We start from the raw sequence: 27,684 nt of genomic DNA on the forward strand, positions 1-27,684 counted from the left end.
GTCCCCAGAAGAGAAGGCCAACTGAAAAGGAAGATCCCCAGTTGATATGCAAATCCCACAAAAGAACCCAAGGCTTCTCCTGCGCTCCCAGATCAACCAGAGCAAGAAGCCCGCGACCAACCGACTTAGAAATCTTCACTTACAGGAAACACAGTTGCTACCCCAACCTCTGGCGAAGGTTTTTCTTTTATTTTAGGAAGACAAAGACGCCGTTTTTTGTTTAGCTTGAAATAACGAGGTGTGTAACCTCTCCTGTCTCCTTCGCTCCCAAATGGAGGCTTTCATAGCAAATTTTGTTCCCCAACAAGAGAAGGAAAACTGCCTGGCCTCCTTAGAGCACCCAGCGCCCCCCCCCGCCCCCAGCCCACCACTAAGCTTTTGTGTTTGCTGGAGATCTCGGACAGTCCCCTGGCAAACGGCATTCAGCACGGTCAGCGGCAACTCACAACCTTCAAGGAATGAATATCTAACACCTTGTTCCCTTGGGCGGCTCAAAAGCCACTGCCACTGGGGTACACGGGTGGTTTCATAAAAGGCTGTGATTCATATGCAAACGAGAGGAGGATTTTCATGATTTCATAATAAAATGTTGAGCCGCTTTGATCGGGAGTTGTAAGGAGGTGTGAAACAGTGCCTGCGAAACAGACAGATATTTGTGTAAGCATCCTTTCTGTATTGCCAGTGCCGAATAATAACATATCAAAGCCCCAACTTACCTCATCTGCCTGGTACAGCCAAGGCATAAATAAAGGGGAACAATGGAATGACTATTACTCACTCTCTGAGAGCCAGCGACATCACTGTATCCTTTATAATTGCTGGCAAGAAGATTAATGTTTTGTTAAATATCAGAGCAAGGTCACGAGGGGCTTGCAGGCCTGTCTAAACATCTAGTCTTTTAAGTTCCTTCTCTCTCACTTGCTCTTTTTTGAGGAAATGAACTTGTAGCATTTCTTCTAATTATGGTGATTTTTGCTTTTGCAGCGGGCCTTCGTCATCACCTCGCTGCACACACACACACACACACACACACTCACTCACATGCTCACACACACCTTCCCCAAATGATATTTGGGGACAGGCTTGATTTAGCTGCAGCATACGGGCCATGTTGTTAGGAGGTGACCTTGCCCTGGGAACCAACGTGGATAATTCATTGCCTGTCTCTGCGGCGTGAAGCCAGGGGCTTGTGCTTGAGAGCGACTTTACTGGGGTCCTCGGGGGACTCCCTACCAAAGACTGCTATCACTTTGCCGCACTTCTGTTGTGCTTAGCTCATATACTCGAACATACAGATGTTTCCATCAGCAAACAGTTCATGACCCAGAAAGAACAAAATATTTGGGCTTTCCCCAGCTTTCAGCACCTGTTCAAACCAAAGGGTCTGCAGTCTCTGTGCACAGACAGAAGGCCCCGCCAGCACCTGGAGCGAGGCTGCTCATAGCCAAGGCCAGCCCTGCCCCGCACGGCAAACCCAAGCTCCTTGATGCAGTGACCCTGAACTCCCAGAAGTGTGGAAGGGAGACAAAGGGCAAATCCCACAGAAGGATCTATCATCTCCGCCAGAGTCCCACACGCATCCGTCACTATGTTTCCACATCAGAAATCCCCACCTCAAGTCCACATCCATCCCTCCATCGTTCCCCTCTACAGTTTTCAGGGCAAAGTCGTGGCTTTGCGGCCATCTGTGCCACGTTTGCAGGCCTGCGGCAGAGCTCAGAAGTTCTCCTTCGGGGCTGCATGGCTTGAGGACAGCACACTGGGCATGGTGGAGATTCTTTACATTTTCCCACAGGGAACCAGTGACAGCACTTAGAGGGCTTGGGATCAACAAAGAGGTCTAACAAATACAGCTAAGTACACAGCGGGAAGCACCTCTGCCTCCAGCAGAATCTGAAAGGAAGAGAAGCTGTGGATGATGCAAAGGGGGTGCCGCCACCGCCTCTCCCCTCTCCAAGGGCCTTTTATCTCCACGCTCAGTGCTTGGGCAAAGGGCTTTTAAGTTGCCAAGCCCAATTTTAGGGAGATCTTCTTATTTGTTTGTTTTTCTTCCTTGCAGCTCAAGGAGGAATTAAGAAGTAAAAGAGACAGCGTGGAATGGAGGTGGGTGTACGAGGCAATTAGATGTGAAAGGGAGGACGTCCTGACTTTGGGGACTTGCCTCAGCTTCACTAATCTCGGTGACAGTCAGAGCAGGAGAGCCACAATTACCATGTGCCCTCTCGCCTCAGCATAAAGCGAAAGCAATGATGGTCTGACTAATACAGATGTTTGTGCTTCATGCATCCTACAGACCCTCAATAGGTACACAGACTCAGTAAGTGGTTGGCTGGCTGGATGGATGGATGGACAGATGCACGGGTGGATGGACAGATGCATGGATGGGTGATTATAGAAATTCAACACAAGGTAGACCAGACACGCTATCACTCAGCTATACCAGGGGTTCGCAAACCATGACCTAGAGTCCAAGTCCGACCGACCAACTGTTTTTGAAAATAAGGTTTTATTGGGACATGGCTCTGACCATTCATTTATGCACTGTCTGTTTTCACGACACAAGGGAGACTTGAAGAATTGCTACAGAGGCAATATGGCCAGCAAGTGTAAATTATTTACTCTTTGGCCCTTTACAGAATAACTTCACCAACCCCTGAGCTCCACAATTATTAGAGTTTCTTAGTTTTTATATATTTTGCCCTCTTCCTTTTTTTTTTGTTTTACTGATAAAACAAAAAACTACAGACTGTAAAACCACATACACCCTTTAAACTTATGTAAGCTCTAGTAAACATGCTGGGCATAAATAACTAAGTTTTTTTGTTTTTTTGCTTTTTTTTGTTTTGTTTTATTGTTTAATTTTTTTTAAGAACGAAATCAGTAAACCAAGCCAATCACTTCATCTGGGGTTCAGTTGAAAAAACAATGACCTTTTCCAATGCAGGACAAAACAACCCCAATGTGATGCACTTTTTTGAGAGCCTGTTCACAAAACAATCTGTTCTGTACTTTGTGAGAAATTTGACAGGATTTTTCAGGGGCTAATTTTGCCTGGAAGACTAACTTTTTTACTTTATTCCATTCACTTCAGAATATGAGCAGCTCTCCTCATGATGCCTAGGACTTCAAACGCACAACTCATAAACACGCGGGATGAGATTATTTCGGCTCACGCTAGTATGGTGTTGAGTCTTTTCTTCCTGCGGGGTGGGATCGGGGAGGAGCAATGCAACAGCTGCTCAGATGAGATGAACTGAGTCTTAGGCTCCTTAGAAAGGTCAGTAGTGAACAGAGTGCACATCGGTCATTCCCATCATCCGTTCAGAGCCAGCGACATGAGCAGTCCGCAGAAGGACCACAAGGAGAACACATGAGGGTTGTCCCAGAAAGTACAGTTACTAGAAGCTCCCACAGGGCCAGTCTTGCTTGAGATGTCACTGCCTTAGAGAATAGTGCTACGTGGACTTGGCAAAAATGACCCACAGTCAGGAAGGACAATGGGGGTGGGGGTGGGGGTGGGAGAGGCGGGCAAGGAGGCAGAGGTGTGCATATGTGAGGAAGGCAGATGTTACGGCTTGTTGTGTTGTATTTGTAATGGGCACGTCCTATTTAATCCAATGAGGTCATTGCTTTCTGATATATCAATGCAGAAACCCTGCTGACCATCAGGCAAAGCTACAGACTGACACTCTTAACTACCGGGAAGGTCAATGTGATGGGCAGCTTCTCAGATGGCCCCCAACGACCCCCACCTTCTGCTGGTCACACCCTTGTAGAATCCTCTCCCTGTGGGTGTGGGCTGGACCTAGTGACTTGCTTCTAATGAACAGAATATTGCAACAACGATGAGATGTCACTTCTGAGGCCAGGTTGCAAAACACTGTGGTTTGGGCAACCGGATGGCTCAGTTGGTCAGCGCGCGAGCTCTGAACAACAGGGTTGCTGGTTCGATTCCCACATGGGCCAGTGAGCTACACCCTCCACAACTAGACTGAAGACAAGTTGCCGCTGAGCTGCCAGAGGGGTGGCTGGATGGCTCAGCTGGTTGGAGCCTGAGCTCAGCGACAAAGTTGGGGTTCAGTTCCCTCATGCGATGGTGGGCTGCGCCCCTGCAACTAAGATTGAAAACGGCAACTGGACTTGGAGCTGAGCTGCGCCCTCCACAACTAGATTGAAGGACAACGACTTGGAGCTGATGGGCCCTGGAGAAACACACTGTTCCCCAATATTCCCCAATAAAAAAAAAATAGACGGTGACTTGTCTCTCCGTCTCTTGGCCTATCCTGTTGAAGACAGCTGTCATGTTGTGAGCTGCCCTACAGAGAGCCCCACAGGGCTAGAAAATAAAGCCAGTTTATCTCTTCAAAGAGAGTACAGGGGGATGAAGGGGTGAGAAGGCAGGCCCGGGATCCAAGAGGCCTCAAGTTCCCAGTAGTCACAGTATTCTGATGCATAAGGTCAAGCTTTACAGCCTGTTACTGCCACACCTGATAAGCCCTGTCAAAGATATGCTACCTATTCTATCTCTGCATTAAATGAAAAAAGAAAAGAGGCTTCTGTGTTTCTTATAATGATGGCTACAAAAGAACATATTGCTCTTTTTTCTGTGACATAAGAATTAAAAAGGAAACATGTATTTCTAAACAGACGTCACATATGCAAAGTTGTCTAATGAAATGAAGTTAGCAAAATGTAAGGTACTCAGATTGCCAGGAAAAGAGGACGGGGAAAGGAAGCATAACAAGGGATTTGAGGTCACTTCACAAACAGAGGCATCTGGGGGCTAAGACTAGCACGAAGCCAAAGAAGAGGCCAGGGTGCACATTTAAGGAGACACTGCTCTTGGGCATGTAAGTGTGGGGTCAGCACCTGAGAGAGGGCTCCTTCTTACATTGAAGCTCTTGGGCCATTCGTTGTCTATCTAATTCCTGCCCTGAGGCATTTTGTGTGTGAATGGAGACTTTTACACCTGAAACTTAAGTATAGTGTTATATAGCAATTTCTCCTAAAAAACAACGTGCAGGCAGGCTTTGAAATCAGGATAAATTCTCTGATAAACTGACCAATGAATACAGAGGTACAGTCTTCACATTATCCGCACACACCAGAGTTGGCTGGCAGTTTGCAAAGGCTGAGAATTGCTAGGGTTTTTCCCCACAAGAAGCCCCCCTCCCACATGTGCAGAAAGCGTGCCCATCTGGATGCTCCTCTTGCTTTCAGCTCAGCTGGGAGGCTTGCCGAGACTGTGTGCCAGGGCAAGCTGGCATCTGATGGGCACGGGGAAGGAGCAGCAGCTCAGAGTGAGTCGCAGAGCCTCCCAGACCCCAGCAGACTCTGGAAGAAGGTGAGCCGGCAAGCCCACACGGCAGCACATACCCTCTCCCTCTGCGCAGGGGATCTGTCTTTGTTTCCATAGGTATTTATTTGTGCTTTTCTCTGACTGTTTTGCATGTCACTGAGAGTTAAAGAAGACATATTGTACGTCCTAAAGAGAAGCAGTAAAAATAATTTAGCTTATTTCTTTCCTGTCTGAGTGTATTAATTCTTGCTTACATAAGGAAATACAAAAAAACAAACTGTAAACAAGGAATCATTTGGAATCAGATTATGCATGAGTAATGACACACATTCTCATCTAAGATGTGGGGAGAAATCTAGTTTTACCGCCAGGGGCTTTAAAAAATGTTTTTCTTTTTCAAAGGAAATTACTCAGAATGTAATAAAAACATGTTTTCTGCCCTAAAAGGATTAATTTACCTTTTGTGTCACGAGAAAGTAAATGCAATCAATACCTCAATTCTCCTCTTCTTGGAGGAAGACAATTCCCAAGTCTAAATCCTAGGGAACAGTCATTCAGCTGTGATTTCCTAATACTCAGATGCTGGTTCTCCTATGAGTTCTCTGATACACGTCCCAGAGCCTCAGATGACTTGGGGGTGGGGGTCTCAGATGATCTCTGCTTCCTTCTGAACCCTCTTCCTTTCCAAGCATCCCCCTTCTTTCCTGTGACCCCATCCTCCCTCATTAGCACCCAGAGACCAAGAAGCCCAAAGGGCTCCAACATGGGGAAAGAGGCAAACTAGTCATTGCAGCCTTCAGAGGTGGGGGTCTGCCCATCTCTAACTCCCATGTGAGACCTGGAACTTGTTACCTAATTTCACCATCCCGCACCTTCCTCATTCACAAAAGAGAGACAAAAAACAGTTCCTTCCCGATAAGGCAATTCTAAGGAATGAATGCTTGAGAAGCGCAGTGTCCTGGGGACCTCACGTGACTGACGCCACTGCTCCTGGCCTCATCTCCTCCACGCTTGGGGACAGGCACTGGTTAGAAGCAATTCTCTGTTTTAATTCTTGTCCTTCCCACAGGCACCAGTTGCCTTGAGGATACGTAACAGGGCTGTTCTCATCACTACTCTTTTCTTCTGTTTTACCTTTACTGAATCCCAGACCCGAGAGTTGGAAGGACCCTTTAAGCTCCATCCATCCATCCATCCATCCATCCATCCATCCATCCATCCATCCAACAAATACATACTAAGCATCAAGCACAAGGCCAGCGCTGCTCTAGGCCGTGGGACAGAGACATGAACAAAACGCACAGGCCCTGGATCTTGTAGACCCCACCCTTGTGAGCGGGCATTGAACAATACGTTACAAGGAGGGCAACCACTTGTCTCAGCTTTACCAAGAATTACACAGTTTTAGCAGTGAAGTTCTGATTCCTGGGACTGCATCCTCGGTCCTGGCAAACTGGGGTGGTTGGTCACCCTAATTACCAATGTGATGAAAGGAAAAGCTACCGTGAATGCTTCCGCCTGGGACCTGACCCTAGATCAGGTGTCAGAGGTGGCTCAGCAGGGGATGCGCTATTCAGTGAGACCAGACAAAGGACACCGTGGGAGGGGAAGGCAGGTCAAGTGTACAAGCAGGGACACAGCTGATACAAAGGCCTGGGGGCAGGAGGAACTGGAGGAAGCAGAGAAAACAAAGTGAGGTGAGACTGCAGAGGTGAGTAAGGAAGGCCTCGCGGACTCCAAGGAGGATTCTGCTTGATCAGAGCGGCATTGGGAAGATTTGGAAGGGCTGCAAAGGGGCTTTACTTAGGAAAGGAAGGCTGGGCTCTGAGCAGAATCGATGGGTGTGTGTGTGTGTGTGTGTGTGCAAAGACCAGGAAAGAAAGTGCTCAGAAGGCAAGCTGAAGGCACCTTGGGTGTGCATCGAGAGCTCACCTGAGGAGAAGCGGACAGGACTGGTCCACATTGGTTGGAAAGGTCAGCTCCCGATTCCTGGTAGATGCACTCAGTTGCATGACGGGGCTGGTTACTGAGAAGGAAATGCCTGCCTCAGCAAGTCAGTTCTCCACTGTGAGGGGCTCAGTGCCGCAGGAAGGGCATGCTCAGCCGACCAAGACATGGCACCTGCTCTCCAGACATTCACATGTCATGGAGGAACACGAACTTACCAACACACAACACAATACAGTGTGAGTCATGCGAGACTAGAAATGAGCACCGACTGCCAGGGTAGGAGAGAGGAGGAGACCAGGTCTGCTCAAAAGATGAGGGAGACTTCACAGAAAAGGAAATCCATCTCTCTGGACTTAACAGACCAATGGAAACCCACCTGGTGCAGAAGGACACTCCAGGCGGGGGAGGGCATATGCAAAGGTAAGGAGCTCGCTTTGGCGGGAGCAGGGGTGGAAAGAAGGGCCAGCTGGGGACTCATGAAATGTCCATCTGCCTGCCATGCGAGGAAGCTCCCCTTCTATCTTGGCGTTCATAAGAAAGTACCAAAGATTGGGTTTTCGTTTGCTTTTGTTTTTTACATAAAAGTTGCAGAAATAATACAGAGAATTTCTTCATTTGCTTAGCAGCAAAGTGAGAACATCAGCTTTTCTTGCTTTAACGAAGTATATTTTTAAGACTAGGTTGAATAATTATGATAACAATAATTATTATTGTAACAATAACACACGTATATAGTACTTGCCACATTCCAGGCACTGTTCTAAGGATCTGACAAACATCAACTCATTTAATCCTCACATCAGCCCTTCAGAGTCTATAATTTTGATATGCCCATTTTACAGATGAGAAAACAGAGAGGCATCCCTAAGTCACATGGTTAGTTGAGGGTTACAACTAAGATTTGAACCCACACAGTCCACCCACTTCCAGTATAGACACACTTTAAAATACACAACATATATATATTGGGCAACCACAACAGAATATAGCAGGTGCCATTACCCCATCGCATACGTGAGAATAATCAAACCTCAGAAAGATTAAGTGACCACCCAAATCTAAACCTAGAACTCCATCTTCCCAAAGCTAGTCTCGAGCTCATTCTTTCTTGTTTTCTTTTTCCAAAACCTCTGGCTGAAGTATAGTTATAATCTATGTGAGCGGGGAAAACGAAAAATGTGAGAAGATGAACAGAAACAGCACATTTACAAAACATTTTAAAATGGGAGAGCAATGTTGAAAAATGGCATGTGATTCACCGGCAGGTGAGGAAGCAGCTCCAATCATAATTGCTCTAGATTTTCCAAAGAAACTGAGGAAACTTTACAAGGCCCCAGAAGCTCTTGGAAAACTGCAAAGCACTTTGTAAATGTGAGGTATTGTTAGCTGGGGGGGTGGGGGGGGGTTGTTATTTACTTAAGTATTGAAAGATGGGTTGAGTGGGGAATCACCAAAGGAAGAGGAGGGCCCCCAGGTGGGGGAAATGGCCTGAGCAGAATCCTGGCGGCTCACCCACACAGGATAGACACACGCCCTTCACTGCATCTTCCTCGCTCCTGACAGGAGCTCCCTTCTCTCTGATCCACTCAGGACTCATGCGTTGCGCTGTGTCTTCTCTCTCTCAAAGCAGACCAAGCGCAGAGGTAAGTTGCTCACATCTTCAAATACAGCCCAAACCCTAGCACCGAACTATGCACATAGTAGGTCCTCAAGAAATACCTTTGGGCTAATTGATCCTAGTGTGGTTTTGCAGGCAAACGCTAGTTTTCCTGCCCTTTGGCACCGATGTGCTTTGTGTTACAGAAAGCTACCCCGTTATCCACCCATCATTTGATCTAAAATGATTATTAATAACCTATTTCTTTGAGTACTTCATGTGTAGTAGCCTCTGTGCTGGGCACTGCTGTATTTGCTCCTTCACACCTCACAACAAAACAAGAGACTGTTATTATCCCCGCTTTCAGCTGAGTTCATACTACTAGTAGGGGTAGAGCCTTATTTCCAATCCTGGGCAATATGACTGGAAGCCATGTTCTAAAGCACTGCCCTACTGTGTTCCGAGAAATGGAACCAATGGGCTGTACAGAGAGACACGTACAAGAGGAGACGAGTTACAGGCATTGGCTCACAAGGTTATGGAGGCCGAGAAGTCCCACAGCTTCCCATTTGCAAGGTGGAGAACCAGGAAAGTCAGTGGTATAATTCAATCCAAGCCCAGAGGCCTGAGAATTGGGTGGTTAACGTTGTCGTAAGTCCTGATCTGAGTCTGAAAACTAGAGAATCAGGAGCGCTGATGTCTGAGGGCAGAGATGGATGTCTCAGCTGGAGCAGAGTGACGTCGCCCTGCCTTTGCCTTTCTGTTCTAGTCAGAGCCTCAACAGATTGCATGATGCTGACCCACATGGGGGAGGGCCACCAAATGGAATGCTAAGCTCTTCCAGAAACATCCTCTCAGAGGCACCCAGAAATAATATTTTATCAGCTATATGGACATCCCCTTAGGCCAGTCAAGTTGACACATAAAATTAACCATCACCCCTTCCCTGCCTCCCGTTCATTTCACTGAACATGGATTTATTGTGCCACTCTTAAGTGCCAGGCACAGGGGCATGTCAACAAAGACAGACAGACAAGATGAACCGTTGTCACTTCTTTCATTAGAGCATGTTATCCAAGTGGAAAGTTTTAACAGGGGATTCCTAGTAGTCATAGCGTTCAGTAGTATCTCGAAACACTTCAACACTTGAGAAAGCTAAGGGGTGGCCAGATGGCTCAGTTGGTTAGAACATGAGCCCTGAACAGGGTTGCCAGTTCGATTCCCACTTGGGCCAGTGAGCTGCACCCTCCACAACTAGATTGAAGACAACAAGTTGCCACTGAGCTTCCACAGGGATGTACGGATGGCTCGGTTGTTTAGAGCGTGAGCTCTCAATAACAAGGTTGCCGGTTCAGTTCCCATATGGGATGGTCGGCTGCTGCCCCTGCCACTAAAGTTTGAAAACGGCGACTGGACTTGGAGCTGAGCTGCGCCCTCCACAACTATATTGAAGGACAACGACTTGGAGCTGATGGGCCCTGGAGAAACACACTGTTCCCCAATATTTCCCAATAAAATTTAAAAAAAAAATTAAAAAAGAAAGCTGAGAAATACAGTGGAATCTCAGCAGCGGACTTCAAACGCCATCCGTCCCACTTCATCGCAATGTGATTTGGGGCGACTTCTCACCTTCCTGTCCTCCATGTCCTCATGGGAATCATGAGGACACCGACCTCTAAGCCTGTGGCAGGGCCTCAGGAAGTGCACAGGAAGCATTTAGAACCGTGCTTGGGACGTAGGAAACACGACCTGCGTGTTTGTGTAATTTTAAAAGCAACTTCATCGAGGTGTCATTTCTGTGCAGAAACTGTACCCACGGGAGTTGCACGGCTGGATGAGTTTCACGGGCTGTGTGCCACACCAAGAGGCAGCTGTCCCTTTCGTGTGATCGTCTTTTCTTCACGGCAGTGCTATGAGGATGTGTGGTCTTCAGGACTGTGTGGGCATGGAATATATACTCACTAAGTGTGAGCTGGTTTTCCCATTACCATTAGCTCTGAGAAGTCACTCACTGGGGTGAGTTCCCTAGAAGCTCAGAGCCAAAATAGGAAGCTCCAATTAGAGGGAGAGAAACAGCTGAAGATTCTTCTGAGAAAGTATGAGTGTGGTCCAGCCAGGCAGTGATCTACCTCCTGTTTGAGCCCCAAAGGCCTCTGAACTTGACACCTTAACTTCAGACACACACACGGAGGGCGACCACTAGAATTTGCAGCAGCAAATCCTGCTCGTTGGTCAGTCAAGGGTCTCAGAGAGGAAAAGCAGCCCCTGACACAGCCCAGACAGGTCCCCACCGAGGGAGAAGCGTCTTTTCTTCTGCAACTTTGATGGAGCTGCCAGATCCCTGCCTCCCATCTGCAAACCCAAGTTTCATGTTTTAAAAAAAAGTCTTGCTAAAAGAGCCAACAGTGTAGACTCCCAGGAAAACAAACACTAGAAATACTTTTATCAAGGCAGGAGCCCTGCAGTGGCGGCTGCTCTTACAGATACCGTATCTGTTCACCTTTCATAAATGTCAGACTTGAAATAAAAAAGACAGGCTAATGAGATCTCATTTCCACAGAAGCAAGCATGCACCTATTAATTAACCCACAGACCGCTAACAAACATGCTGTTTATAGATGTTTTTGCTGCAATTGTCAGATGTGCAAATAGCCCGGGCTCAAAAGATCTGATTTTTTCACCCTCCTCTGCTATTTTTAAAATATTTAAATGACCCTGATGATTCAATATCTGTTCATTCATTTAGCACACATTTGCATAATCCCCACTGTGTGCAAGGCCCTCGATCAGGGATATGGGGTATCTGATGAGACTGTATTTTGTGACGAGTCAAGGCTCTGACTCCCAACAAGCTGAAATTTGAATTTTGGCCTCATCCCTCGGCGCGTAGATTTAAATGCTGCAAACCTCAACTGACACATGCACTTAGGTAAAATGGGGAGAACGCCACTGTGTGTTGTAAGTTGTTAGGATTAAATGACATAATATAAGGAAAATGTCCAGAAGGTGGAAAGTGTTACTTATTGTAAAGAAGGAGCAGGTCAAGGAGACAGAAAAGGAGAAGGGGGGAGGGAAGGGAAAGGAAAAGGAAGTGGATTTGGTGGAGGTGACCTTTAGGAGGGGAACCAAAAGAAGATGGAGACAAGAGAAGGAAAAGCTGAGATCTCGGTCTCACTGACCGGATATGGGGAGCAAGACTGACATTCAACAAATAACTAGGCTATAGTTGGTGACTAGCAAGAGATTTTTTTAAAAGTATGAGCTGCTTTAAAGAAGGCAATTAAATCTTACAACGGAGTTGGGAGGCGGAGGTTGGGGGACGAGGAGAAGAGATTCATGTTGGAGTCCCTGATGGGGGGGACAGACTGAATAGGTAGCGACGGGCAGGGGAAGGCTCACCGGATGGAGGGAATGGCCTGAGCACGAGTCTGGAAACGGGGGTACAGGCTGTGTTTGTGGAATGGGCAGGAGTCACAGCTGGCTTTGCAGGTGGGGTGCGGTGGAAGCTGTGACGCTATGGTCCACCGGGACCATAGAGACCTCGAATATTTTGTTCTGAAGGTGGTTAGAAGTTCTGAACGAGAAGGGGATTCCAGAGGTGGAAATCCAAGTCAGAGGAATCACGCTGAACCATTTCACAGGGGAAACTTCAAGGAAGGAAAAACAGTCTACAAAAGGGGTTCAATTTCTTTACTGTGGCGACAATAATGCTCACTTAGCCTCTATGTTGCATTTTACTTCTTTCAAAAGCAAGGCTTCGTGAGCTCTTAGAGTTCATTCTAACAACTCTGTAGTGGGTTAAATGGTGGCTTCCCCCAAATAATATGTCACATCCTAATTCCAGGAATCTGTGAATGAGACCTTATGTGGAAGAAAAGCGTCTTTGCAGATGTAATAAAATTAAGGATCTTGAGATGAGGTCATCCTAGATTATACAGATGGGCCTTACATCTAATGAGGTGTCCTTTTAAGAGACACACCGATGAGAAACAAAGAGGCCCTGTGAAGACAGAGTGATGTAGCCTCAGGCCAAGCAATGCCTGGAGACACCGGAAGCTGGAAGCTACGAGGAAGGACCCTCCCCCAGAGCCATCAGAGGGAGCATGGCACGGCCCACACCTTGAGTTCAGACTTCCGGCCTCCAGCTCAGTAAGGTGATACATTTCTAGTGTTTTAAGCCACATGTTTGTGACCATTTGTCATGGCAGCTCTAGCAAACTTTAAATTATAATACAGACCTTCTGAGAAGGGAAGAGGAGGGTCTGGCTCTCTTTGACCAACGAGAAGAGCAGGGCCTGCTCACACTTAAGTCCATGGTCAAGCGTGGAGCACTTGGACCAGTGACCTCAGGGCACTGGTGCCCGAAGTGCCGTCCATGAAATCATGAAAGATTCGGGAGGCCGGTGAGGAATGACGTGAGTCACCCCTGTGAGTGGCTGACGGAAGAAAACACCTTGGAAAAGTGGGACTTAACCCAAGAGGTGAAGGATGGGCTGGCTATTCCTAGGGGTAAAAGGACATTGGGGGGTGCGGGGGGGTGGGGTGGACAGAGCAAGCCAGGGTAGGAAAGGACCTTAAGAAGCCAGGACCCAGCAAGTGGCAGGAGGTGTGACCAGAAAAGACTTTGTATTCCAGGCTAAGAAACTTGTTCCCTGGCCTGTAAAACACCTGTTTACCCGAGTTGGTTCTGTGGTTTAGCAGTTAACAGGAGTCATTCATTCTACATTAAATGAATTGTCAGTCACTGGCCTTGCAAAGGACCCCAGAAAACCTGTCAAATGGACAAAGCTAAGTTCATCAGACCTATTGCAGTAACAGATGACACCACCTTGGTGGAATCTCAATGGAAGGACAAGTGGGGAAGGTATTTCTAAGGCTGTAGGGCTGCGGCTAAGTGTTTTCAAGGTAGGAAAACGGTGGGAACTGAGCAGAGTTTATCACAAAATAGTCTTGGATTGGTGGGTGAGGCAAGAGTCTTGAAATAAACTTTGATGAGCATGCTGTTAGTCTTGGAAAAATAAGTACCTTAGTTGATCCATGGGAGCAGGTTTTTTCTGGATCTAGAAGCTAACTTATTTTTGCTTATCCCAGTATTATTTACAACAGGCAGAGCAAAGCATGTTGGTTTAATTTTTACAACAAATGTTTACTGAGTCATGTCACAGGCACTGTTCTAGGTCCCTTTGTAGAAATGCATGTGTGTGAATCTATCTATCGATCCACCTGTATGTATATGTGTGTATACCTCTATACATAGGTATGCATATATGTATATGTGAGCATGTGTGTGTATCCTTGCTTTAATAAAAAATTCGAGTGGGAATTTGGCGGAGAACAGAAAACAGAACACTCAATTGATACACATGCCCAGAAAAGTGGATTACAGAAAGTGCCAAGTTCTAAGGAGAAAAATAACACAGGAAAAGGTACAGATTGTGAGGGGGCAAGAGGAAAGAACAATGATGTCCATCAGTGTTGTGGGAAAATTGCCCTGTGGCCATTGGCTCGGGGAGTCCCAGATTCAATAGTTAAAAAGACCCCGTCCCTCCCTAGAATATCTAGAAGTCCTATGTGTGCCAGTGTTTGTTAAGCGACTCCAAGAAGAGAATGAAACATGCAGTATTTCCTGAACGCATTTGTCTTGCAGCCTCTGTCACCATTTTCCTTGGGAATATGTTTAAAGAAGACCTCTGTAGGCAAGGACGCCCATCTGGGCTGCAGAACGATTGGCTGGAAGAACTGAAAACCAGGGTCAGGGAGGTGATGGTGTGACAATCCCAGGCTTGGGCTGGTGTGGAACAGTCGTGGAGAGGTGACAGAGCCACCAGAGGTGGAGGAGGAGGATGGGAGAGTGTGACAACCCGTGAACTTCTTCTCAGCAGTTCTGCCAGGATATGGGGACCATTCTGCCCAGGAGATGAGGACACTCATCTCGATTTTTCTGTTTTTTTCTGTTCCCCTCATAGAACTGGGTTGACTATTAATCGAATGAATGAAGAGATGTAATGGATGTGAGGAGGAAACTGGGTGGAAGGCCTTCACACTTAACTAGCCTGTGGAAACCAACGGGGTCACACGTTTTTAACCCCCAGTTACAAGTCTGCAGGCCTCTCTTCTCCCCTTCACTGCCCCACTGTCAGTGGGAATTTCAGTGTGTTTTACTACTCTTTCTAAGTCACTTACGGGTGTTTCCATGTGCTCATGAATCCATCCCTGTGCTGCCTACAGGGGCGTGACAACCACTGCACCCCTGTTCTCTACCCCCAGAAGCCTGCCTGCTGGACTCCAACAATGGGCTGGGCTGCACAAGGAGCCAGAAACTGGGTGACTGCTCCCCACACACCACTGCCCCGGCCAGTTCCAGCAACCATGAACCCTCGTGGCTTCTGGAAAGACCTCCCTTCCCTTTGTGAGACCCACTGACCCCCTGACATTACAAGCCTTGACGAAGGAGTCTGGCTCCCTAGGATTTCAGTATCAGCCTCTTCTCGCCAACCTTCAGGTTTGGGGTCAAGGCCACGTTTCTGCTCTCTTGTCTGCTCTCTCTGGGGCTTCCCTATCCTGGTTTGCAATCTGTCCTCACACATGACCACCCCAGGCCTTCAGATGGGCTTCAACGCCCCCAAACCTCAGTGAGGGGAGGGGACAGTTCAGGGTACCTTTTCTCCCAAAAGGCTGCTCTGACCTTATGTAAAATCTGGGGTCCACATAAAAGAGAAAAATCCTATTCTGCTACATCCAAGTCCCAAATGAAAATGTATGTATTGGGCCGTTCAGGGCATAACTCCATCCATCAAGCACACCCGGCCTCCAGGCCTGTCAGAGGCCCAGGAACAGTCATTTCCAACACACCCCACACTTGCGTTCTCCTCAGATTAGATAACGAGGTCATGCCGGTTGGGTGACCACCTCCCACCGTTGACAGACCCCAATATCCCTCCAGGTCTGAGTCTCCTGCCTCCTACCCGGCAGCGCTCAGTTCCACAGGCTCTCAAATCACCCTCCTCAGCAACATTTTGTTCCAAGCATTTTTTTACGCTTGCCATAAAAACATGGAATTTTTATTTTTTTTTAATTTGAAATTCATTTTCAGTCTTCTTTTATAGATCTGTCATTTATACAATGGCTGGAAAACTTTCTAAAATCAGATATAATTTATGAACCCCTTCTTTTCGGCATAATGTCATTTGTACATTAAAATGATAATGACGAGAGGGATCAGATGTGTCTCTCTCACGGGGGTGGGGGGGGTGAGGAGTGAGGGGGAGATGGTGGGTGGGGGCTGTTCTGGTTCTGCTGCAATAAGTCCCCGTGTGCCTGTGCGCAGCCCCAGCAGGGGCTTTCGTGAAAGGAAGAAAACAGAGGGGGGGGAAAAGTATTTTTTATCTCTTTGAAGCGATAACACCGAAAAGCAAATTATGCCCCTCACAAGAGAATATGACCTGAACTGACAGTTAGGGAAACCACTGACACATAAAGATTTCAAACTGTACGTGTTGAAAAACGTCCTCTGATGTAACAGGGCCGCAGTGTAAAGCAGTGATTCTGAGCCCGGGCTGCTTTGTGGAGCTTTTTAAACATACAGCGTCCCCAACCTCGTCCCCTCATTCCAGTCTAATCGATGTAGCATGGGGCCCCAAAACAGGTATTTTTTAGTGTTCCAGATGAACCTAATGTGTACCCTGGGCTAAAAATGTGGGTATGACAACCCTCAGGGAATGAGACTGTAATCCCAGTCAATATCGTTGGTTCATTGCGTGATCTTGGGTTAATAATAAAAATGAATGCGTACTTACTCCTGACCATGGGCCAGCTGCTGTTCCAAACTCTTTCCACACATTGGTTCTTCTTAAAAGCCTATGAGGTGGGTATTGCTGCTATTACCCTGTTTCTCAGATGAAGAAACTGAGGCTGAGGGATTAAGTAACTTGCCTAAAGTCACACAGCCAGCAACTGAGTGAGGCGGGATTTGAACCCAGGCAGTCGGACCTGGCGGCCCCCGGCTACCTGCTACTACTGACTTCCTAAAGGATCTAAATATCTGTTTCTAAGTCGTCTAAAGATTAATTGGTTTGCTCATCTACAACATAAGGTAAATTGAGCTAGGTGATTTTTGAAGCCCTGTGGTTACAGGGTCTCCATTTTAAAGATGATGAAAATGAGTTCCCTAGAAATGACGCATCTTGCTGCCATCACCCAGCCAGAGAGTCAGGCAGACCCAGTTCTCCAATCCAGGTCCCTTTGTCCCCCTGTAGAATTCCTCCCCAATCTTTCAGTAACACATGCCGGAGGAGGAGTTAGCCTCTAAAACATCCCACAGGAAATTAAACTACTTCATGAAAAGAACTCAAGTCCCAGGTTTAAAATTGTGGCCCAAATCTTAAACCTGTGTTCTTCCTGGAGACAGCGTAAAGTGATACCCAGTATAACCAAATTTTAATTGCGCACCTCTTGTTTACATGCTGATCTACATGCTGTGAGGAACGGAAGCAAAAAGTGTGGTCTCGTCTTTGCTAGCAGAAGACCCTAGAACGTTAAGCACAAAAGAGAAGAAAGCTTTCCCTACACCTCTGCGCCAGGACCACAGGCGTCCTTCAGCTCAGTTCTCTGCCTCTCTCTTCCTAGCTCCTCTCCAATGGCGGGAGGCGAAGTTGTTGTTTAAGGCAATTGAAGGGTGACAGATTGAAGGGTTTGGTCACTGTGTTAAAAGGGCGGTAGACTTTGCCAAGCCTTTCCTTCCTGTCCACTCCCTGTAGTGGATGTGGGACAGTCTTCCCACTCTGTCCCTCCACATGCATGCTGGAGTGTCCTGCTCATTTTGTAGGTTCCTATACCAATCCCTGGTCCAGGAGACAGTCAAGTGTGCTGATTTGGCTGGGTCCAGGGCTATGACGTCAGTGGGAGAACGCTTAGGACCTCAAGAGTCTGAAGACACGCACGCTCACCCCCAATTCCCAGAAACTCCGTGTTAGAGAGCATCCTTCCAGCCACCTGCTCTACCCTCACCCCGGTGTGAGTCATCAAGACAACTCCTGTTCAGCAGCAGCATTACCCTAAATGAGCCCTGTGCTGGTATCAAGAGGCTAAACACGGAAACAGAAATATTGCTTCAGTTTTGCCCTGGAAGGAGTCACTTAGCACTAATTCAGCACAATGAACACTAACTTCTAAGCAAGTTCAGACCTTTGGTCTTAGATATTTAGACACATAAAAAGGAGAAAAAAGTAATTTCTTTTCCTAAGAAAGAAGACTTATGAGGAGGAGGAGGGAAAAGAAGACGAAAGAAAAAAGTGGTTTTGGCCATCTACCATCCCCTTGAAAACAACGTTTTTACAAGCTAAATGCAAATGAATAAAAATGAATACAAACATGTGGATTAGATTCCCCTGAAAACACTCATGGGCTTCAAGTTTTAAGGGGAAAATCGGCCCAGGGCCAAATGCATTGTGGTTTTGGCAGAGCCCCGGGGAAGGTTCTCTGGCTCGTGTGCGTCATACACCTGCTGCTCGGCCACCACCCTGCCCACCTCCTTGCCCCCCTCTGCAGTCCTGGGAAATCTGCACCCAACTTTGGGAGCTGGGGGCCCTACGCTGGCTCTAGCACCTGTCTGCCAACCAGCTGGAATTCAGGAGGTTTCCAACCCTGGCCAAAGTGCAGGTTGGGGCAGATTTGGCCAGGATGGACTCCTGGCTTTTCGTTGTTGCTAAAACTCTGAAACCAATGGCTTCATCTCTTCCCTGAGCTTACAAAAGATGGACTCTTGAGCGAGGAAGCCATCAAACCCAGGCTCAGCAATACATTTACTACCTGGAGATAGTATGAGGCCGGGTGTCTGGGCCCGTGGTCTGCAGACCTGACAGACTCTGAAGGACCCACTCCCATAGACATGGGCATATGGGCACATGGATGACTCGACGTTTTATGACCATCCTTTACTGAGCCTGGCCTGTGCGAGGCACTGCATGGAGGACTGGGCCCTGACCCGCACCAGCTCCTTATCAAAGGGGCTATCAAACAAGAATTCTTAGGCTCGAGAGTTCAGAGACTCATCCCAGGCCCCATGTCTTATTTCTGATGGGAAAGGAATAAAGGGGCAGGAGCCAATTTGCCAGGTCCCAATGCCAGTCCTACTATCTTTAACCACTTCACTGGAGTGTTATTTAAAATGTAAATTGGAAATGTGTGCAACAGCTGTTAGGAACTCCAAATAGTTCATTTTCACAAAATGATCACAGGGGAATGGCACCACGTCATCTATGAGAAAGCACTTCTAGAGAAACTCTTATCTGCTTTGTGTGTTTGGGCAACGTGCTATCATTTTACAACTAATCTGAGAAAACCACGATTAGACATGTAAATGTGTTGGAGGAAATAAGCAAAAATAATGTAATTATTTCTCTATCCATCCCTCAAAGCAGTGCGGGGAATCAAAGTGTGCCTTGTCACAAGAAACATTGCTCTTTCTCCTATATTAGCTCTTTTCATACACGTATCAACAGCATTGGCCCTTGTCACTTTGTTGTAACTGATGTCTTAATTATCCATGTCTTTCACATGACTGAAGGCAGTGGTTCTACCTGATGCACCTTGAGCCCCTAGTTTGGGCTGAGCACCTTTAAGGTCCCAGCACAAGGATGACAAATGTGTGGCACGCATGCCACCGCTCCCTCTTTCTATGCTGGGAAAGACATTACGAATCCATCACTGCACAGAGCCTCTTGCTGGCCGCAGAATTCTTCAAGGTAGACCCATGGGTGGTCACTGTCAACTCACCGCAGAGGCTATGACAAATGGAAGCTTCCCCACACCCTTGTTCTAAAGCCTCACTAGGAAGCTTTCCTCAGATAGGAAGGGCTCTGGAAATACAGGAACCCTGAGGCAATGTGGGAAAACATTGACGCTCCCTAGTGAACGTCTTCCCTCTGCTGAGGGCTGGTCCAGAGAAGAGACACAGGTAAGTGTTCCATGTGGGGTGACCCTACCTGGGCTTTTTCAGTCTGGTACTAAGGGAGCAAACCCAAGTTTGCTTCAGTGCTGAAGCCTTGAGACATAAGATGAGGAGGGGTCAGAGATGATTAGAAAACTACTCTGATAAAATAAAACTGTCATGCAGAGGTGCTTGAAAGCATCCACGTGGTTTCCGGTGTCCACTCATCTCTGAGGCTCCAATGGACCTCCACCCTTTATCTTGGGCTGATTGCATATGCCAACAAAGTTCCCTTTCCAGTGAAACTAATCTTAACTAATTCACATTGCAATTAAGGCCATAGAAATTTGCAAACATGATTTTACTCAATATTTCTGGCATTCACATTGCTTTAAAACTTTCTCTGTACAGCTAACAAGACATGTGGCAAAGCTCTGAGCTGCCTCCGCAGCACCACGTCTGACTGGAGGGCTGGAAGAAAACATGATGACAGCTTAGGATTTCCTGTGACATTTGCTCCCATCCCCCTTTGCTCAGTGATGACTCGGCCATGAGGGATTGGTTCTTTCTCTGGGTTCTTAAATCACAGAATTGTCCCTCTCAAATCTAAAGCAAAATCTCATTTTAAGAAGGAGGCAGCTTGTAAGGTTCTAGCCCTGGTTCTACCGTGAAATGTGCACGTGGTTTTAGAGAGGTGCCCTTCCTTCTCTGTGTTTCTGTCAAAAATGGGAGCAGAGACAGTGATCTAAGAACCCTTACAGCACAGAATTTCTTTGACTTACTCTGCTCAGAACTCGACAAAGTTAAGGTGCCGTGTTGACCTCTTGCCTCTGGCTCTCCAGGCTGGGGAGCTGGCCTCTCTCTAATTGGCAGGAGGCATTAGCATCACAGAATACTTCCTGGCTCAGCCTCCCATGGGCCTTAGCCTCCCCATCGAGGCCCAGTGCTGTTTTGTTTCATAAAAGGAAAGCCCATTTCTCTGTTCTGAGTTCTGTGATCCCTACACTCTTTCCTCACTCCTGTCATCGGGGTTCATCTGCCCCCAGGGTAACCTACTCCCAGTATCATGTCTCTCGGGGATGCTAAGTGGATTTTCCTTGCATACATGCCCCAGTAAGTCACAGGATGAATAAAACCAGGGCTCAGACCTGGGCCTCGTTAACAAAGTTCTTCTAGGGTCAGGAAGCAAAACCCCAGGCTTCCACCGAAACCCCAGGGCTGAGAGATCAAGGCGGGACTTCTCTAAACCTCTCGTAATTTAGGTTGGACACTTGTATCAATAAAAAAGAAAAGACCAAAGCTCAGACCAATGAATTAGCTGTACTTGTGAAGTGTGAGTGTCTGTGTGTATGTGTGTCTGTGTGAGTGTGTGTGAGTGTGTGTGTGTGTGTGTGTGTGTGTGTGTGTCTTTTACATGAATTCCTCCCAAAGAAAAGGCTTGCTTGTGTGGGTGGACACTCTTAAGAGCCACGAATCAGCCTCTGTCTGCTCTGATGGATGCCTCATCTGAGACTTCTCAAGTGATTGGCACTTGGTCCCCGATGGGTAATCAGGTGGAAAATTGTTTTAATTTGCTAGAGTTAGGGATATCAGAGCGGCTCTCACGATGTGATGGACCAATGTGTTCATCACTACACAAGTGCATGGGGGAAATGGAAAGATGAGAGAAAGTAGGGAGACCACCCTTCATTCCTTACAAGAATCTTTCCAGTAACATTTGCATGGCTTATGAAGCCCAGAGGAGTTGATTTGAGAACCCAGGTCTCCTGACTCTCTATCCAGGGCTTTTTATTCTTGGACACTTACTTCCTTTATTCAAAGACAAGCCCTCAGCCCCACACCCTGCTCCTCCAGCTTCTGCGGTCCAATTTCTCAGACACTCAGGCACTCACGTTGCTGTCTTCTGGAACCCCAAGCAGAGTACATGTGTGTCCTACTTGGAGCCACATAAAAATGATTAACTCCACAAACAGATAATGTTTGGTTTCGCTGAGGGCTTCTTTGAAGAACAAGTTCTTCTCTGCCTAAACAGAACTTTATTTCCAGCAAGTGAGATTGAAGATCAACTGCTACAAGCAGAGGCTGTGCCCTGGAGATCCACGGGCAAGGCGAAGTGCTGAGAAAGTGGAGACTCTGGGCAAACAGAAAGCAGGAAGCAGGGCAAGGGCGCGAGCATGGAATAGGGTGGAGGCAAGCCAGGGGTAGCGGGGAGAGGCCACGGGAAACAGAGACACAGTGCGTAGCACATCTGAGTACGTGAGGAAAGACCCCAAAAATCCTTCTGCTGAGATCAGAGAGCCACCTCGTACCCAGTCCCTGCTTCCTGAGGCCTCAGCTGACTGCCATCTCCCCAAGCGACAACGGCCCCCCTCTCCCAAGTCAGCCAACAGAGACACTGCTCCTTCATCCCCAACTGCCTTGTTGGATTGTTTGTTTGTTTCAGGAATGAAGCCATTTTGTAAAATTCAGCCCATCTGAACCTCCAGCGGCTTATGGCAAGGGAGAAGCCCCCCAGTTTGGCGAACGATCAGAGAAAGCCACAGTGAATCAGCAGGGACACTCTCTATGGGGATGACCCAGTGTGACTTTTCCCTGCAGCAGAAAGCAGGGTGAAGAATGAGAAGAATGGAGGGAGACACAGCCCACTAAGGCATCAGGAAAAACAGCCAACTGACAGGAAACAATGGGCTCGCGGCACTGAGATCAGCTTCTCTGACACGTAAGTCTTTCCTAGTCATTCGCGCTGTTGAGGTTTGACTCTTTGCTCTGCCCTAGTCCCAGGTAACCATTTTCGTACAGTCCTAAGGCTGGGTTCATACTAAGTCTTCTACGTACCAGGGAAAATACATTTCATGCAGACACTTTCAGAGCAGTTCAAAAAGTGGTCCAAGATGGCGGCGGCACAGGAGGACACTGAACTCGCCCCCTCCCACGAGCAAAATAAAAAATACATGTATACAGGTAGCAATTACTCCTGCAAGACAACAGCGCACTGAAGGAACAGCTTCTGATAACAAAGATGAGAAAGAGACTGAGTAAAGTAGGCTAGGAAGCTGAGGGAGCCCCCCAGAAGCGTCAGGAACTCTCCAGCTGGAGAAGCCAGTGGTGCCATTGTTTGTCCCCTCCATAGGGTGGGCAGGGGCGCTATTTGGGGTTTTGGCCTACCTGCAAGACACTTCACCGGGAGCCTTTCGCCTCTGAACAAACAGAACAGGAACAGAGCCTCGCCACACACACCCAGCCTCCTGGGGAGAGCTGCTCTTGGCAGCAGGCTGGTGCCCCAGGCGCCCGAAGTGCCTGCTCACGTTCCCAGGTGCCGGAAGTACCTGCTCTGGCACCAGGCACCGGAAGTGGTGCTGGGGGCCCAGGCACTGTAAGTGCATATCTGGCTCAGAGTGGCTTCCCAAACTACCCGGCAGAGAGGGCCTGCACACAGGTTGCTTCTGGGTTCTGCATGGGACCACTTGCAGCGCAACAAACAAGAGAGAGACCTTATACAGAAGGGGGTGGAGCCATGGGAGCTCTCCGGGGACTGTGGGAAATCTCCGGGGTCAGAGGGCTGATGAGCACCACTGTTTACGTCCCGTCCATCTCCGTAGGGCAGGTGGAGGCTCTACCCCGGTGCTCTGACCTGCTGCAAGGTCCCTAGTGTGTTCCCGGACACAACATCACTCGAGCTCTTTTCAGCCTGAACAAAGGGAGCAGCACGAGCATTACCACACACACCTGGCCTCTGCATCTGGCCTCCCCACCTCCAGCTGCTCCAGCTCGATGGGCCAGTGCCCCGGATGCCTTAAGAAATGCCCCCCTCCCCGGGGGGTGGGGGGGAGGGGAGGAGAAAACATACACAAATGGAAATAAAGGGTCATAAGGATACTCACCACACTTGAGAGTGTAAGAGGACCTTGGGAGAAGTGGAGAACTTCAACAAAGAGAAAGTATAACAAAGAACCAAGCAGACCTGAAGAATACAATAACTGAAATGAAAAACATATTAGAAGGAATCCACAGCAGATTAGGAAACACAGAGAAATGGACCAGGGACCTGGAAGGCAAACTAGTGGGAATCAACCAATCAGAACAGCAGATAGAAAAAAGAATTTTAAAAACCAAGGATGGTTGAAGGGGCCTCTGCGATAACCTCAAGTGCTGAAACATTTGCATCCCAGAAGGAGAAGAAACAGAAAGGAACAGAAACTTTACTTAAAGAAATAATGGCTGAAAACGTTCCTAACCTGGGTAAGGAAACAGACATCCAGGTCCTGGAAGCACAGAAAGTTCCAAACAAGATGAACTGAAAGAGACCCACACCAAGACATATTGTAGTTAAACTAGAGTAGTTCAACAGCTTTGTAATGGATCAAACAAGCTGAAACCACTTTCCATTCCCCCTCCTAAAATTGAGTCAACAGGAGTACCAAGCATGCTACCTAGAAAAAAAAGCCAAAAAAAAAAAAAACCATCTATTTTTTTCCCCTTCCACTCAAACAGAACTCTAAGAGACCTCTGAGATATCAGGATAATTAATCTCCTTTCAATAACTAGTAGGAGTTAGTAGAAGCAGCTCTGAGAATGTGGAAAACTGCATTCAATAGCAGGCACCGCTCAACGCTAGTTATGTGGTTTGGAGGCAAGTCCTCGACCTCTCAGGGCTTTGGTTTCCCCACCCATGAAGTGAAAATTGGGACTTGGCCAGTCATTTTCCAACTGTTCTTCCGGTGGTCCTAGGGCATCTGAAGGCAGTGAAGCAGGTGGCGGTCCCAGGTTCTCCCCCTGGATCCAACAAGACAGCTCTGTGCTTATCTGTGGTACCTACTGAGCTTCTGCCTATGCTTTTCATTAAAGGGCTTCATTGCTTAAAATATTTTAGAAAATAAAATAAAATTGGAAACCACTGAACTTGGTAGCTCCCAGAGTAAATTCTCTGGAAAAAAAAAAAATTACCACTGGAAAGTGAAAAATAATAGTTCTTAGATTTGTGTACAGACAACCACACACACAAAAACACTCCATCGGCACAGAATTCTAGTCAGATCATCAGACCATTCAGTCATTTAACAGACTGCGAACAGGGCCAGTCAGGGGCTATTTATATCCCACTTCATTAGTCTTCACCTTCAAATACCTGACATATATGTAGTAGCTTAAAATATCAATCCTATAATAAACAAAACTGTAGTTCATTCATTAATCAGTATTTTATGTTTAAGAAAAAGTCAGCTCATGTGGGATCTTCCTATAAGAGCAGACTCTCTGGCCCATCCCCAAGATTCTGTTTTACAATCAGTAGGGTGAGGACTTGGAAATTGCTATTTAAGAAGCCTCCCCAACCACAGATCGCATTCTGAGAAACACTGATTGTGTCAGGTTGGGGCCCTCAGAGCAGACCCTGGCATCAAGTTTGTGTATAAGTGATTGATTAAGGAATTGCTCCCAGTAGAAACTTTGTCAAGAAAGCAGGGGGAGCAGGACAGAGAAGGGGAGAATATACATTAGCATATGACTTTAGGTAAAGTCCCAGCTTCCATCTGGTCTTGCAGAGAGATGCCCTGAGAGTGTGCTCCTAAAGGAGTGATGGGAATTGGACTGCCACACCCTTACCGCAGTCAGTCATTGGTTAAGGGCTGACCCACAGGGGATGCAAATACCCAGGTACCACTAGATTGCTGCATGTTGGGGCAAAACAACTCTATAGCCTGACGGTGGTTGTCATGAGAGATAATTTGGGTGGAGCAGGGAGGTGAAATGCATCAGCCACTGCAGGCGACCAAGTGGGTCAGGCTGAGGAAGCCACAGTTCAACAATGTACTCAGTCCAAGACGCACCATGACTGAAAAACCACTGCCAACAAACACGAAGCAAACATGAAAGCCCAAGGCAATTGATGACAGCTTGGATGAATGAATAAGAAAGGAACATATCTATCCAAGATGAAAACGTTTCTGTATTCATGCTTCATTATTTCATGTGAAGTCACAGGTCCGTCAAATATGACACTGTGATCCCAAAGAGTATTTTCTATTCCACTGGCATTAAATGTCTTTCTGACACTCTTGGAGGGCTGCTTTATGGAATAACCTCCCCTCTCACTGCCACTTTCTACTTGAAGCATTCCGCTGTCAATGAAGCCCACTCCATCCATCGCAAACCTTTCCCTTCCAGGCACTTTTCTATTTCTACATTTCTGATGATTACACGTATCCTTCTTTTCTGTGGTACTGAGCCATAAATTCCTTGAGGGTAAGACCATGTCTAAATACCAATACATTCCAGTACCCACAGGAAAGCTCTTCACAAACTCTGAGCAGGCAATAAAGGCTGACAGGCTATCTAAACTAGCCACACTCCAAAGCTTCACTTTAATACTTCCATGCAAGCAAAACTTTTCCTAGCCTTCCATTCTATTGGATTCCTTCGGTTAATCAACTAAGAAATCCCTTAAGTGATTAATCCTGATTCCTTAGGTAATTAATCAACCATGTATTTATTGAGCATTTAGTCTGTACCCATCTTGACATTGGGAAGGTTACAAAGTCGTATAAAACACAGTTCAAGCACCCTGGGTCCTTCAACTGTTTGGGTGAAACCATTTTTAACTCATATGAATCAAGCAAAAGGATACTATAACGATATAATCAAGTGTTACATTATCAAAACTACTAAAACTCAAACAACAGGGAATACATCAAAAGTTAATTGTGAGGTACAGACCAAAAAGCAAAAGGAGTTAGAGGAGGTTCCATGCCATGTCAGCTCTGATCAGATGGTAGCAGTTACCTAGAGAATCATCTCAAAACGTCCTGGCCCAAATCCGAGCTGAGTCAGTGTCCAATAGATAAGCAGTGTCTGCCAGGGCAAGAAACGATGAGTGGCCGTGTAAGTGCAGCAAATTTCACACCCCCATCAGCAATGTCCACTTCTTGGTCGAGAGTAACAGTAGAGGAGAGCTTTTGGAACCCAGCCACCTTCGGTACATCTAACGCCATTTTTTTAATGTTAATTACATTTCCTAGGCATGAGCTGGCTCTTTCCACAATGTAACATTCACTTCACTCATGGAGCCCAGTCCCAGGGCCTGCTTTTTCTCCTTCCCCAATACATTTGCCAAATCAGATCTCCTCCTGGAGGGCACATGTATCTAAATATACCCTGAATGAACAGCTTGCAGAAAAACAGAAAAAAGAGAGGGGAAGTTGGTCTGAGTTCAATGTCAGGGGAGAAATGCAGGCAGAGGAATCCATCACTCACCAGGGAGACCGCAGCGCTATTTGCCCATCACTTGCTGAAGGGTGTTTTAGGAAATTCATCATGTTGTCAAGCCCAGGCTTGGCTGTCTCCAGGTTGGGTGGGCCCTTGGCTGGTAAGGTAAGAATAGTAAAGTGTAGGTAAAAGAACACTGACCTCGCCAACTCAGAAGAGTTGGGTGCTAGTGCCAGATCTAGCAATTTCTATGTGCATCACTTAAGCCTCAGCTTCTCATCTAAAAGCAGGACCCATGTGTACTGTTTGGGGCTAACATCCTTCTTCCCTCTTTGCTGGTGAGAGTGCCCTGAATATATTTTGGGTCCCTATCCTCCCTCAATTTCAGACATATAATTCGAGGGCAATTGACCCCCCACTTCCAGTACCTAGGAAAGGCCGATGAATGGGTTAAACCCATTCTTTTGGTTATTGATTAAAAGCTGGGTACAAATAGAGGTGTGTTGGTAAATGTTTAACAAGTGGCTCTGTGAATAATAAAAGTGTTGATTTACAGCCGTTGACAATTTCTGTGATGTAAACACTCCCACTGTGGCTGATTTTGAGCTACCAACACGATATCCCTGAACTTGGAGCTGGGAAAAGATCCACACCACGACAGCTGGGCCCAGCACACTACTGCCACCATCCAATAAAAAGAAAACTCAGGCT

The 27,684-nt window shown here is 47.1% G+C and overlaps 1 long non-coding RNA gene across 3 annotated transcripts in view; it reads right to left on the reverse strand.

Moving 5' to 3' along the window:
- The window catches only part of LOC141567516 (uncharacterized), a 188,579-nt gene extending 161,395 nt beyond the window's left edge, over positions 1-27,184 (reverse strand). For 2 of the 3 annotated variants that reach the window (XR_012490194.1, XR_012490192.1), the window contains exon 1: positions 27,022-27,184. This is a non-coding gene — a long non-coding RNA (uncharacterized LOC141567516). Of the gene's footprint in view, positions 1-22,938; positions 23,025-27,021 lie in introns of those variants that run through there. The other variant, XR_012490193.1, reaches the window with a different exon arrangement.
- Between the last annotated feature and the right edge of the window lie 500 nt (positions 27,185-27,684).

This window comes from Rhinolophus sinicus, linkage group LG11 (genome assembly GCF_036562045.2).
Source record: "Rhinolophus sinicus isolate RSC01 linkage group LG11, ASM3656204v1, whole genome shotgun sequence".
Lineage (NCBI taxonomy): Eukaryota > Metazoa > Chordata > Mammalia > Chiroptera > Rhinolophidae > Rhinolophus > Rhinolophus sinicus.